The sequence below is a fragment of the Oncorhynchus nerka genome, linkage group LG7 (assembly GCF_034236695.1).
Source record: "Oncorhynchus nerka isolate Pitt River linkage group LG7, Oner_Uvic_2.0, whole genome shotgun sequence".
Classification (NCBI taxonomy): domain Eukaryota; kingdom Metazoa; phylum Chordata; class Actinopteri; order Salmoniformes; family Salmonidae; genus Oncorhynchus; species Oncorhynchus nerka.
Genome location: NC_088402.1, coordinates 94,941,492 through 94,956,491, shown reverse-complemented (window position 1 = coordinate 94,956,491; position 15,000 = coordinate 94,941,492). Strand labels below are relative to the sequence as shown.

The 15,000-nt window shown below is 51.5% G+C and overlaps 1 pseudogene; it reads left to right on the top strand.

Moving 5' to 3' along the window:
* The window catches only part of LOC115127405 (plexin-B1-like), an 81,583-nt pseudogene that overhangs the window by 9,303 nt on the left and 57,280 nt on the right, over nucleotides 1-15,000 (top strand).

The following is a 15,000-nucleotide window of genomic DNA, read 5'->3' as shown; positions in this document are numbered from 1 at the left end:
AGTAGGTGTGGACTGAGAAAGAAGTGGGTGTGGACTGAAAAAGAAGGGGGTGTGGACTGAAAAAGAAGGGGGTGTGGACTGAGAAAGAAGGGGGCGTGGACTGAGAAAGAAGGGGGCGTGGACTGAGAAAGAAGTGGGCGTGGACTGAGAAAGAAGTGGGCGTGGACTGAGAAAGAAGGGGGCGTGGACTGAGAAAGAAGTGGGCGTGGACTGAGAAAGAAGTGGGCGTGGACTGAGAAAGAAGTGGGCGTGGACTGAGAAAGAGCGGGAAAGACAAAAGGGGTCACTACACAGTGGATAATTATATTAATTGAAATGCTAATCCTTTGCGCATGAACTCTCACTCATTCGGGAATAATTGCAATCAATATATATTTATAAATATTTATTGATATTATTTATTTATATATATTAATAAGTGTGTCGTGGTCTTCTCTGCTGGAGATCCGAGTCTCTCTCTCTTTCTGTTTCTCTGAAGATCAACATCTTTCGTGGTTAGAATGGATACTTCAGAGTACCATTCAGAAATGTTCTCATAGAATAGATGTTTCGGCGGTTGTCGGTCTTCACATCCCAGGTTTACATCATTTCTAGCTGCAGGCTAGTAATTAGTATCTAAGATTTGCTCTTATTCTGTAGGGATCGATAGTCTCAGAGTATAACCATTTCCAGCCGTGTAGCCAATGCTCCACGTGGTATGGTTAGGAAATCAATAACTAAAAAAAAGGCGGTTCTATGACCCCTGATCATGTCTGTACTCATTCATTTTATACAATAATTAGATGTGAACCTCATAACGGAGGCTCCTGTATAAACAGAGTTAGGGTAACGTGGCTGTATTGTCTTTCATGAGGTCACAAACATGAAACAAAACGGACCGGTTCGTGGCTGGCTTCTCCACAGACTGTTTACACGTTCTCCAAAACATGGATCTTGTTCAGTTCTCAACTTCTGTGATGTAGAAGAATTTCCTTTGTTCTACTGTGAAACTCTCTCTATACTGCATGGCCAGGAGGAGAGCGTCTCCGCCAGGAATTTACGGCCTGAGATAACCTGGGTGTAGAAGAGAGGGGGGAGACTTCCAGGTAGGGGGGAGAGACTTCCAGGTAGGGGGGGGAAAGAGACTTCCAGGTAGGGGGAGAGACTTCCAGGTCCAGGTGGGGGGGGTGGGGGGGAAAGAGACTTCCAGGTAGGGGGGAGACTTCCAGGTAGGGGGAAAGAGACTTCCAGGTAGGGGGGAAGAGACTTCCAGGTAGGGGGAAAGAGACTTCCAGGTAGGGGGAGACTTCCAGGTAGGGGGGGGAAGAGACTTCCAGGTAGGGGGAAAGAGACTTCCAGGTAGGGGGAGACTTCCAGGTAGGGGGAAAGAGACTTCCGGGTAGGGGGAAAGAGACTTCCAGGTAGGGGGAAAGAGACTTCCAGGTGGGGGGTGGGGGGAGACTTCCAGGTGGGGGGACTTCCAGGTAGGGGGAAAGAGACTTTCAGGTAGGGGGAAAGAGACTTTCAGGTAGGGGGGAAAGACTGGAAGGGGGAAAGAGACTTCCAGGTGGGGGGGGGAAGAGACTTCCAGGTAGGGGGAAAGAGACTTCCAGGTAGGGGGAAAGAGACTTCCAGGTAGGGGGGAAAGAGACTTCCAGGTAGGGGGAAAGAGACTTCCAGGTAGGGGGAAAGAGACTTCCAGGTAGGGGGGGAAAGAGACTTCCAGGTAGGGGGGGAAAGAGACTTCCAGGTAGGGGAGAAATAATAACTCTCCTCTTCCTCTCTCTCTCTCTCTCCTCCTCTCTTCCTCAGTGTTGAGGAGGTGAATGGGACTCACCTGGTCTCGAGGACCAGCCCCACTAACCAGACAGACACCATAATGATAACTATCTCACCTCTTCCTCTCTCTCTCTCTCCTCTCCTCTTCCTCAGTGTTGAGGAGGTGAATGGGACTCACCTGGTCTGCAGGACCAGCCCCAGTAACCAGACAGACACCATAATGATACCTCTCTCTCTCTCTCTCCTCTCCTCTTCCTCAGTGTTGAGGAGGTGAATGGGACTCACCTGGTCTGCAGGACCAGCCCCAGTAACCAGACAGCAGAGCTGACAGTGAGGGTGTTGTTTGGGAAGGCAGAGAGGAGCGTACCTGGGCAGGTGTTTCACTACATGGAGGACCCTGTCGTCACCGCAGCATCGCCTGCTGAGAGCTTCTACGAGTGAGGAACACTTCCTTTAGTTTTTAGTTTCAGACGGTTTCCAATAATAATAATAATAAATGATTTAAAAAAAAATACAATTATCAATTTTTTTTAAAAACTATTAAAAGAATGAATGATAATGTGTTTCGCATCAATATTTTCAGTAAGCAATCAATGTGATGCTGTTTAACTAGGGGTGGGCGTAATATAAAGGTGAGTGGGCGTAACCTGGACGTGGTGCAACAGCCAATGATCTCCGTGCGGTTGGAGCACATGGCAGAGAACATCCTGGTCATGAGAAGGAGGAGATACGCCAGACTGTTGGCCAAGAACCACCTACTAGTCTTCAACAGCACCGTGTCAAAGGTAAAGCCCACATTGGAACATGTAAATCACATCAGATGTTATTGGTCCATATTTAACAGATGTTATTGGTCCATATTTAACAGATGTTATTGGTCCATATTTAACAGATGTTATTGGTCCATACACATATTTAACAGATGTTATTGGTCCATATTTAACAGATGTTATTGGTCCATATTTAACAGATGTTATTGGTCCATATTTAACAGATGTTATTGGTCCATATTTAACAGATGTTATTGGTCCATACACCTGGTTAGCTGATGTTATTGGTCCATATTTAACAGATGTTATTGGTCCATATTTAACAGATGTTATTGGTCCATATTTAACAGATGTTATTGGTCCATATTTAACAGATGTTATTGGTCCATATTTAACAGATGTTATTGGTCCATATTTAACAGATGTTATTGGTCCATATTTAACAGATGTTATTGGTCCATATTTAACAGATGTTATTGGTCCATATTTAACAGATGTTATTGGTCCATATTTAACAGATGTTATTGGTCCATATTTAACAGATGTTATTGGTCCATATTTAACAGATGTTATTGGTCCATACACCTGGTTAGCTGATGTTATTGTTGGTGTAGCGAACATGTTTGTAAATTAAAATTAAGTTTAAAAGGGGCTTCATTTTCATGGGAACAGTGGATTAACTGGTCTAGGAACAGTGGGTTAACTGGTCTAGGAACAGTGGGTTAACTGGTCTAGGAACAGTGGGTTAACTGGTCTAGGAACAGTGGGTTAACTGGTCTAGGAACAGTGGGTTAACTGGTCTAGGATCAGTGGGTAAACTGGTCTAGGAACAGTGGGTTAACTGGTCTAGGAACAGTGGGTTAACTGGTCTAGGAACAGTGGGTTAACTGGTCTAGGAACAGTGGGTTAACTGGTCTAGGATCAGTGGGTTAACTGGTCTAGGATCAGTGGGTAAACTGGTCTAGGAACAGTGGGTTAACTGGTCTAGGAACAGTGGGTTAACTGGTCTAGGAACAGTGGGTTAACTGGTCTAGGAACAGTGGGTTAACTGGTCTAGGATCAGTGGGTAAACTGGTCTAGGAACAGTGGGTTAACTGGTCTAGGAACAGTGGGTTAACTGGTCTAGGAACAGTGGGTTAACTGGTCTAGGAACAGTGGGTTAACTGGTCTAGGAACAGTGGGTTAACTGGTCTAGGAACAGTGGGTTAACTGGTCTAGGAACAGTGGGTTAACTGGTCTAGGATCAGTGGGTAAACTGGTCTAGGAACAGTGGGTTAACTGGTCTAGGAACAGTGGGTAAACTGGTCTAGGAACAGTGGGTTAACTGGTCTAGGAACAGTGGGTTAACTGGTCTAGGAACAGTGGGTTAACTGGTCTAGGATCAGTGGGTAAACTGGTCTAGGAACAGTGGGTTAACTGGTCTAGGAACAGTGGGTTAACTGGTCTAGGAACAGTGGGTTAACTGGTCTAGGAACAGTGGGTTAACTGGTCTAGGAACAGTGGGTTAACTGGTCTAGGAACAGTGGGTTAACTGGTCTAGGAACAGTGGGTTAACTGGTCTAGGATCAGTGGGTAAACTGGTCTAGGAACAGTGGGTTAACTGGTCTAGGAACAGTGGGTAAACTGGTCTAGGAACAGTGGGTTAACTGGTCTAGGAACAGTGGGTTAACTGGTCTAGGAACAGTGGGTTAACTGGTCTAGGAACAGTGGGTTAACTGGTCTAGGAACAGTGGGTTAACTGGTCTAGGAACAGTGGGTTAACTGGTCTAGGAACAGTGGGTTAACTGGTCTAGGAACAGTGGGTTAACGCCCAACACTCTAACCACTAGACTACCTGCCGCCCCTACACTCTAACCACTAGACTACCTGCCGCCCCTACACTCTAACCACTAGACTACCTGCCTCCCCTACACTCTAACCACTAGACTACCTGCCACCTCTATACTCTAACCACTAGGCTACCTGCCGCCCCTACACTAACCACTAGATTACCTGCCCTCCCTACACTCTATCCACTAGGCTACCTGCCGCCCTACACTCTAACCACTAGGCTACCTGCCACCTCTACACTCTAACCACTAGACTACCTGCCACCTCTACACTCTAACCACTAGACTACCTGCCTCCCCTACACTCTAACCACTAGACTACCTGCCTCCCCTACACTCTAACCACTAGACTACCTGCCACCTCTATACTCTAACCACTAGGCTACCTGCCACCCCTACACTCTAACCACTAGATTACCTGCCCTCCCTACACTCTATCCACTAGGCTACCTGCCGCCCTACACTCTAACCACTAGGCTACCTGCCACCTCTACACTCTAACCACTAGACTACCTGCCTCCCCTACACTCTAACCACTAGGCTACCCTGCCACCTCTACACTCTAACCACTAGGCTACCCTGCCGCCCCTACACTCTAACCACTAGACTACCTGCCACCTCTACACTCTAACCACTAGGCTACCTGCCACCCCTACACTCTAACCACTAGGCTACCTGCCACCTCTACACTCTAACCACTAGGCTACCTGCCGCCCCTACACTCTAACCACTAGGCTACCTGCCACCTCTACACTCTAACCACTAGACTACCTGCCTCCCCTACACTCTAACCACTAGACTACCTGCCGCCCCTACACTCTAACCACTAGACTACCTGCCGCCCTACACTCTAACCACTAGACTACCTGCCTCCCAACACTCTAACCACTAGGGTACCTGCCTCCCAACACTCTAACCACTAGACTACCTGCCTCCCTACACTCTAACCACTAGGCTACCTGCCTCCCTAACACTCTAACCACTAGACTACCTGCCTCCCCTACACTCTAACCACTAGACTACCTGCCACCTCTATACTCTAACCACTAGGCTACCTGCCGCCCCTACACTCTAACCACTAGACTACCTGCCTCCCCTACACTCTAACCACTAGACTACCTGCCACCTCGAAACTCTAACCACTAGATTACCTGCCTCCCCTACACTCTAACCACTAGACTACCTGCCTCCCCAACACTCTAACCACTAGACTACCTGCCTCCCCTCCACTCTAACCACTAGACTACCTGCCACCTCTATACTCTAACCACTAGGCTACCTGCCGCCCCTACACTCTAACCACTAGATTACCTGCCCTCCCTACACTCTATCCACTAGGCTACCTGCCGCCCTACACTCTAAACCACTAGGCTACCTGCCACCTCCACACTCTAACCACTAGACTACCTGCCACCTCTACACTCTAACCACTAGACTACCTGCATCCCCTACACTCTAACCACTAGACTACCTGCCTCCCCTACACTCTAACCACTAGACTACCTGCCACCTCTATACTCTAACCACTAGGCTACCTGCCACCCCTACACTCTAACCACTAGATTACCTGCCCTCCCTACACTCTATCCACTAGGCTACCTGCCGCCCTACACTCTAACCACTAGGCTACCTGCCACCTCTACACTCTAACCACTAGACTACCTGCCACCTCTACACTCTAACCACTAGGCTACCTGCCACCCCTACACTCTAACCACTAGGCTACCTGCCACCTCTACACTCTAACCACTAGGCTACCTGCCGCCCTACACACTCTAACCACTAGGCTACCTGCCAACTCTACACTCTAACCACTAGGCTACCTGCCGCCCCTACACTCTAACCACTAGGCTACCTGCCACCTCTACACTCTAACCACTAGGCTACCTGCCGCCCCTACACTCTAACCACTAGGCTACCTGCCTCCTCTACACTCTAACCACTAGACTACCTGCCGCCCCTACACTCTAACCACTAGGCTACCTGCCACCTCTACACTCTAACCACTAGGCTACCTGCCACCTCTACACTCTAACCACTAGGCTACCTGCCTCTACACTCTAACCACTAGGCTACCTGCTGGTTACTAGTCCAACGCTCTAACCACTAGGCTACCTGCCACCTCTACACTCTAACCACTAGGCTACCTGCCACCTCTACACTCTAACCACTAGGCTACCTACGGCCCCAACGCTCTAACCACTAGGCTACCTACGGCCCCTACACTCTAACCACTAGGCTACCCTGCCGCCTCTACACTCTAACCACTAGGTTACCTGCCCCCCCTACACTCTAACCACTAGGCTACCCTGCCGCCTCTACACTCTAACCACTAGGCTACCTACGGCCCCTACACTCTAACCACTAGGCTACCCTGCCGCCTCTACACTCTAACCACTAGGCTACCACGTCCCCTACACTCTAACCACTAGGCTACCTGCCGCCCCCTATACACTCTAACCACTAGGATACCTGCCCCCAGGCTACACTCTAACCACTAGGCTACCTGCCTCCTCTACACTCTAACCACTAGGCTACCTGCCTCCTCTACACTCTAACCACTAGGCTACCCTGCCGCCCTACACTCTAACCACTAGACTACCTGCCACCTCTACACTCTAACCACCAGGCTACCCTGCCGCCCTACACTCTAACCACTAGACTACCTGCCACCTCTACACTCTAACCACTAGGCTACCTGCCGCGCCTACACTCTAACCACTAGGCTACCTGCCACCTCTACACTCTAACCACTAGGCTACCTGCCGCCCTACACTCTAACCACTAGGCTACCTGCCACCTCTACACTCTAACCACTAGGCTACCTGCCGCCCTACACTCTAACCACTAGGCTACCTGCCACCTCTACACTCTAACCACTAGGCTACCTGCCGCCTCTACACTCTAACCACTAGGCTACCTGCCTCCTCTACACTCTAACCACTAGACTACCTGCTAACCACCCTACACTCTAACCACTAGGTACCTGCCACCTCTACACTCTAACCACTAGACTACCTGCCACCTCTACACTCTAACCACTAGGCTACCTGCCACCTCTACACTCTAACCACTAGGCTACCTGCCACCTCTACACTCTAACCACTAGGCTACCTGCCTCTACACTCTAACCACTAGGCTACCTGCTGGTTACTAGTCCAACGCTCTAACCACTAGGCTACCTGCCACCTCTACACTCTAACCACTAGGCTACCTGCCACCTCTACACTCTAACCACTAGGCTACCTACGGCCCCAACGCTCTAACCACTAGGCTACCTGCCACCTCTACACTCTAACCACTAGGCTACCTGCCGCCCCTACACTCTAACCACTAGGCTACCTGCCTCCTCTACACTCTAACCACTAGACTACCTGCCGCCCCTACACTCTAACCACTAGGGTACCTGCCACCTCTACACTCTAACCACTAGACTACCTGCCTCCCCTACACTCTAACCACTAGACTACCTGCCGCCCCTACACTCTAACCACTAGACTACCTGCCGCCCCTACACTCTAACCACTAGACTACCTGCCTCCCCAACACTCTAACCACTAGGGTACCTGCCTCCCCAACACTCTAACCACTAGACTACCTGCCTCCCCTACACTCTAACCACTAGGCTACCTGCCTCCCCTACACTCTAACCACTAGACTACCTGCCTCCCCTACACTCTAACCACTAGACTACCTGCCACCTCTATACTCTAACCACTAGGCTACCTGCCGCCCCTACACTCTAACCACTAGACTACCTGCCTCCCCTACACTCTAACCACTAGACTACCTGCCTCCCCTACACTCTAACCACTAGACTACCTGCCACCTCGAAACTCTAACCACTAGATTACCTGCCTCCCCTACACTCTAACCACTAGACTACCTGCCTCCCCAACACTCTAACCACTAGACTACCTGCCTCCCCTACACTCTAACCACTAGACTACCTGCCACCTCTATACTCTAACCACTAGGCTACCTGCCGCCCCTACACTCTAACCACTAGATTACCTGCCCTCCCTACACTCTATCCACTAGGCTACCTGCCGCCCTACACTCTAACCACTAGGCTACCTGTCACCTCTACACTCTAACCACTAGACTACCTGCCACCTCTACACTCTAACCACTAGACTACCTGCATCCCCTACACTCTAACCACTAGACTACCTGCCTCCCTACACTCTAACCACTAGACTACCTGCCACCTCTATACTCTAACCACTAGGCTACCTGCCACCCCTACACTCTAACCACTAGATTACCTGCCCTCCCTACACTCTAACCACTAGACTACCTGCCACCTCTACACTCTAACCACTAGGCTACCTGCCACCCCTACACTCTAACCACTAGGCTACCTGCCACCTCTACACTCTAACCACCAGGCTACCTGCCGCCCCTACACTCTAACCACTAGGCTACCTGCCAACTCTACACTCTAACCACTAGGCTACCTGCCGCCCTACACTCTAACCACTAGGGTACCTGCCACCTCTACACTCTAACCACTAGACTACCTGCCTCCCCTACACTCTAACCACTAGACTACCCTAGACTACCGCCTCCCTACACTCTAACCACTAGACTACCTGCCGCCCCTACACTCTAACCACTAGACTACCTGCCTCCCCAACACTCTAACCACTAGGGTACCTGCCTCCCAACACTCTAACCACTAGACTACCTGCCTCCCCTACACTCTAACCACTAGGCTACCTGCCTCCCCTACACTCTAACCACTAGACTACCCTGCCTCCCCTACACTCTAACCACTAGACTACCTGCCACCTCTATACTCTAACCACTAGGCTACCTGCCGCCCTACACTCTAACCACTAGACTACCTGCCTCCCTACACTCTAACCACTAGACTACCTGCCTCCCCTACACTCTAACCACTAGACTACCTGCCACCTCGAAACTCTAACCACTAGATTACCTGCCTCCCCTACACTCTAACCACTAGACTACCTGCCTCCCAACACTCTAACCACTAGACTACCTGCCTCCCCTACACTCTAACCACTAGACTACCTGCCACCTCTATACTCTAACCACTAGGCTACCTGCCGCCCCTACACTCTAACCACTAGATTACCTGCCCTCCCTACACTCTATCCACTAGGCTACCTGCCGCCCTACACTCTAACCAAACCACCAGGCTACCTGCCACCTCTACACTCTAACCACTAGACTACCTGCCACCTCTACACTCTAACCACTAGACTACCTGCATCCCCTACACTCTAACCACTAGACTACCTGCCTCCCCTACACTCTAACCACTAGACTACCTGCCACCTCTATACTCTAACCACTAGGCTACCTGCCACCCCTACACTCTAACCACTAGATTACCTGCCCTCCCTACACTCTAACCACTAGACTACCTGCCACCTCTACACTCTAACCACTAGGCTACCTGCCACCCCTACACTCTAACCACTAGGCTACCTGCCACCTCTACACTCTAACCACTAGGCTACCTGCCACCCTACACTCTAACCACTAGGCTACCTACACTCTAACCAACTCTACACTCTAACCACTAGGCTACCTGCCGCCCCTACACTCTAACCACTAGGCTACCTGCCACCTCTACACTCTAACCACTAGGCTACCTGCCGCCCCTACACTCTAACCACTAGGCTACCTGCCTCCTCTACACTCTAACCACTAGACTACCTGCCGCCCCTACACTCTAACCACTAGGCTACCTGCCACCTCTACACTCTAACCACTAGGCTACCTGCCACCTCTACACTCTAACCACTAGGCTACCTGCCTCTACACTCTAACCACTAGGCTACCTGCTGGTTACTAGTCCAACGCTCTAACCACTAGGCTACCTGCCACCTCTACACTCTAACCACTAGGCTACCTGCCACCTCTACACTCTAACCACTAGGCTACCACGGCCCCAACGCTCTAACCACTAGGCTACCCACGGCCCCCACACTCTAACCACTAGGCTACCCTGCCGCCTCTACACTCTAACCACTAGGTTACCTGCCCCCCTACACTCTAACCACTAGGCTACCCTGCCGCCTCTACACTCTAACCACTAGGCTACCACGGCCCCCTACACTCTAACCACTAGGCTACCCTGCCGCCTCTACACTCTAACCACTAGGCTACCACGTCCCCTACACTCTAACCACTAGGCTACCTGCCGCCCTACACTCTAACCACTAGGATACCTGCCGCCCGTACACTCAACCACTAGGCTACCTGCCTCCTCTACACTCTAACCACTAGGCTACCTGCCTCCTCTACACTCTAACCACTAGGCTACCCTGCCGCCTCTACACTCTAACCACTAGACTACCTGCCACCTCTACACTCTTACCACTAGGGCTACCCTGCCGCCCTACACTCTAACCACCAGACTACCTGCCACCTCTACACTCTAACCACTAGGCTACCTGCCGCCCCTACACTCTAACCACTAGGCTACCTGCCACCTCTACACTCTAACCACTAGGCTACCTGCCGCCCCTACACTCTAACCACTAGGCTACCTGCCACCTCTACACTCTAACCACTAGGCTACCTGCCGCCCCTACACTCTAACCACTAGGCTACCTGCCACCTCTACACTCTAACCACCAGGCTACCTGCCGCCCTACACTCTAACCACCAGGCTACCTGCCTCCTCTACACTCTAACCACTAGACTACCTGCCGCCCCTACACTCTAACCACTAGGGTACCTGCCACCTCTACACTCTAACCACTAGACTACCTGCCACCTCTACACTCTAACCACTAGGCTACCTGCCACCTCTACACTCTAACCACTAGGCTACCTGCCACCTCTACACTCTAACCACTAGGCTACCTGCCTCTACACTCTAACCACTAGGCTACCTGCTGGTTACTAGTCCAACGCTCTAACCACTAGGCTACCTGCCACCTCTACACTCTAACCACTAGGCTACCTGCCACCTCTACACTCTAACCACTAGGCTACCTACGGCCCCAACGCTCTAACCACTAGGCTACCAACCACGGCCCCTACACTCTAACCACTAGGCTACCCTAACCGCCTCTACACTCTAACCACTAGGTTACCTGCCCCCCTACACTCTAACCACTAGGCTACCCTGCCGCCTCTACACTCTAACCACTAGGCTACCACGGCCCCTACACTCCCTCTAACCACTAGGCTACCCTGCCCCTCTACACTCTAACCACTAGGCTACCCACGCCCCTACACTCTAACCACTAGGCTACCTGCCGCCCTACACTCTAACCACTAGGCTACCTGCCGCCCGCCTCTACACTCTAACCACTAGGCTACCCTGCCTACACTCTAACCACTACACTCTAACCACTAGGCTACCTGCCTCCTCTACACTCTAACCACTAGGCTACCCTGCTGCCTCTACACTCTAACCACTAGACTACCTGCCACCTCTACACTCTAACCACTAGGCTACCCTGCCGCCTCTACACTCTAACCACTAGGCTACCCTGCCGCCCTACACTCTAACCACTAGGCTACCTACTACCCCTACACTCTAACCACTAGACTACCTGCCACCTCTACACTCTAACCACTAGGCTACCTGCCGCCTCTACACTCTAACCACTAGGCTACCTGCCGTCCCTACACTCTAACCACTAGACTACCTGCCACCTCTACACTCTAACCACTAGGCTACCTGCCGTCCCTACACTCTAACCACTAGGCTACCTGCCACCCCTACACTCTAACCACTAGGCTACCCTGCCGCCTCTACACTCTAACCACTAGGCTACCTGCCGCCTCTACACTCTAACCACTAGGCTACCTGCCGTCCCTACACTCTAACCACTAGACTACCTGCCACCTCTACACTCTAACCACTAGACTACCTGCCACCTCTACACTCTAACCACTAGGCTACCTGCCGTCCCTACACTCTAACCACTAGGCTACCTGCCACCCCTACACTCTAACCACTAGGCTACCCTGCCGCCTCTACACTCTAACCACTAGGCTACCTACTACCCATACACTCTAACCACTAGGCTACCTACTACCCATACACTCTAACCACTAGGCTACCTACTACCCATACACTCTAACCACTAGGCTACCTACGGCCCCTACACTCTAACCACTAGGCTACCCTGCCCCCTACACTCTAACCACTAGGCTACCCTGCCACCCTTACACTCTAACCACTAGTCTACCTACTGCCCCTACACTCTAACCACTAGTCTACCTACGGCCCCTACACTCTAACCACTAGTCTACCTACTGCCCATACACTCTAACCACTAGGCTACCCACGTCCCCTACACTCTAACCACTAGGCTACCTACTGCCCCTACACTCTAACCACTAGTCTACCTACGCCCCTACACTCTAACCACTAGGCTACCTGCCTCCCCAACACTCTAACCACTAGCTACCCTGCCCATACACTCTAACCACTAGGCTACCCTGCCCCTACACTCTAACCACTAGACTACCTACTGCCCCTACACTCTAACCACTAGTCTACCTACGGCCCCTACACTCTAACCACTAGGCTACCCTGCCCATACACTCTAACCACTAGGCTACCCCAACGCTCTAACCACTAGGCCACGCCCCTACACTCTAACCACTAGTCTACCTACTGCCCATACACTCTAACCACTAGGCTACCCTGCCGCCCACACTCTAACCACTAGGCTACCCTGCCCCCTACACTCTAACCACTAGGCTACCTACTACCCATACACTCTAACCACTAGGCTACCTACTACCCATACACTCTAACCACTAGGCTACCTACTACCCATACACTCTAACCACTAGGCTACCTACGGCCCCTACACTCTAACCACTAGGCTACCCTGCCGCCTCTACACTCTAACCACTAGGCTACCTACTACCCATACACTCTAACCACTAGGCTACCTACTACCCATACACTCTAACCACTAGGCTACCTACGGCCCCTACACTCTAACCACTAGGCTACCCTGCCCCCCCTACACTCTAACCACTAGGCTACCCTGCCGCCTCTACACTCTAACCACTAGGCTACCTACGGCCCCTACACTCTAACCACTAGGCTACCCTGCCGCCTCTACACTCTAACCACTAGGCTACCTACGTCCCCTACACTCTAACCACTAGGCTACCTGCCGCCCCTACACTCTAACCACTAGGATACCTGCCGCCCGTACACTCTAACCACTAGGCTACCTGCCTCCTCTACACTCTAACCACTAGGCTACCTGCCTCCTCTACACTCTAACCACTAGGCTACCCTGCTGCCTCTACACTCTAACCACTAGACTACCTGCCACCTCTACACTCTAACCACTAGGCTACCCTGCCGCCTCTACACTCTAACCACTAGGCTACCCTGCCGCCTCTACACTCTAACCACTAGACTACCTGCCACCTCTACACTCTAACCACTAGGCTACCTGCCGCCGCTACACTCTAACCACTAGGCTACCTGCCGTCCCTACACTCTAACCACTAGACTACCTGCCACCTCTACACTCTAACCACTAGGCTACCTGCCGTCCCTACACTCTAACCACTAGGCTACCTGCCACCCCTACACTCTAACCACTAGGCTACCCTGCCGCCTCTACACTCTAACCACTAGGCTACCTACTACCCATACACTCTAACCACTAGGCTACCTACTACCCATACACTCTAACCACTAGGCTACCTACTACCCATACACTCTAACCACTAGGCTACCTACGGCCCCTACACTCTAACCACTAGGCTACCCTGCCGCCTCTACACTCTAACCACTAGGCTACCCTGCCACCCTTACACTCTAACCACTAGTCTACCTACTGCCCCTACACTCTAACCACTAGTCTACCTACGGCCCCTACACTCTAACCACTAGTCTACCTACTGCCCATATACTCTAACCACTAGGCTACCTACGGCCCCTACACTCTAACCACTAGTCTACCTACTGCCCCTACACTCTAACCACTAGTCTACCTACGGCCCCTACACTCTAACCACTAGTCTACCTACGGCCCCAACGCTCTAACCACTAGTCTACCTACTGCCCATACACTCTAACCACTAGGCTACCTACGGCCCCTACACTCTAACCACTAGTCTACCTACTGCCCCTACACTCTAACCACTAGTCTACCTACGGCCCCTACACTCTAACCACTAGTCTACCTACTGCCCATACACTCTAACCACTAGGCTACCTACGGCCCCAACGCTCTAACCACTAGGCTACCTACGGCCCCTACACTCTAACCACTAGTCTACCTACTGCCCATACACTCTAACCACTAGGCTACCTGCCGCCTCTACACTCTAACCACTAGGCTACCCTGCCGCCTCTACACTCTAACCACTAGGCTACCTACTACCCATACACTCTAACCACTAGGCTACCTGCCTCCCCCACACTCTAACCACTAGTCTACCTACTGCCCATACACTCTAACCACTAGTCTACCTACCGCCCCTACCCTCTAACCACTAGTCTACCTACTGCCCATACACTCTAACCACTAGTCTACCTACCGCCCCTACCCTCTAACCACTAGTCTACCTACTGCCCATACACTCTAACCACTAGTCTACCTACCGCCCTACACTCTAACCACTAGTCTACCTACTGCCCATACACTCTAACCACTAGTCTACCTACC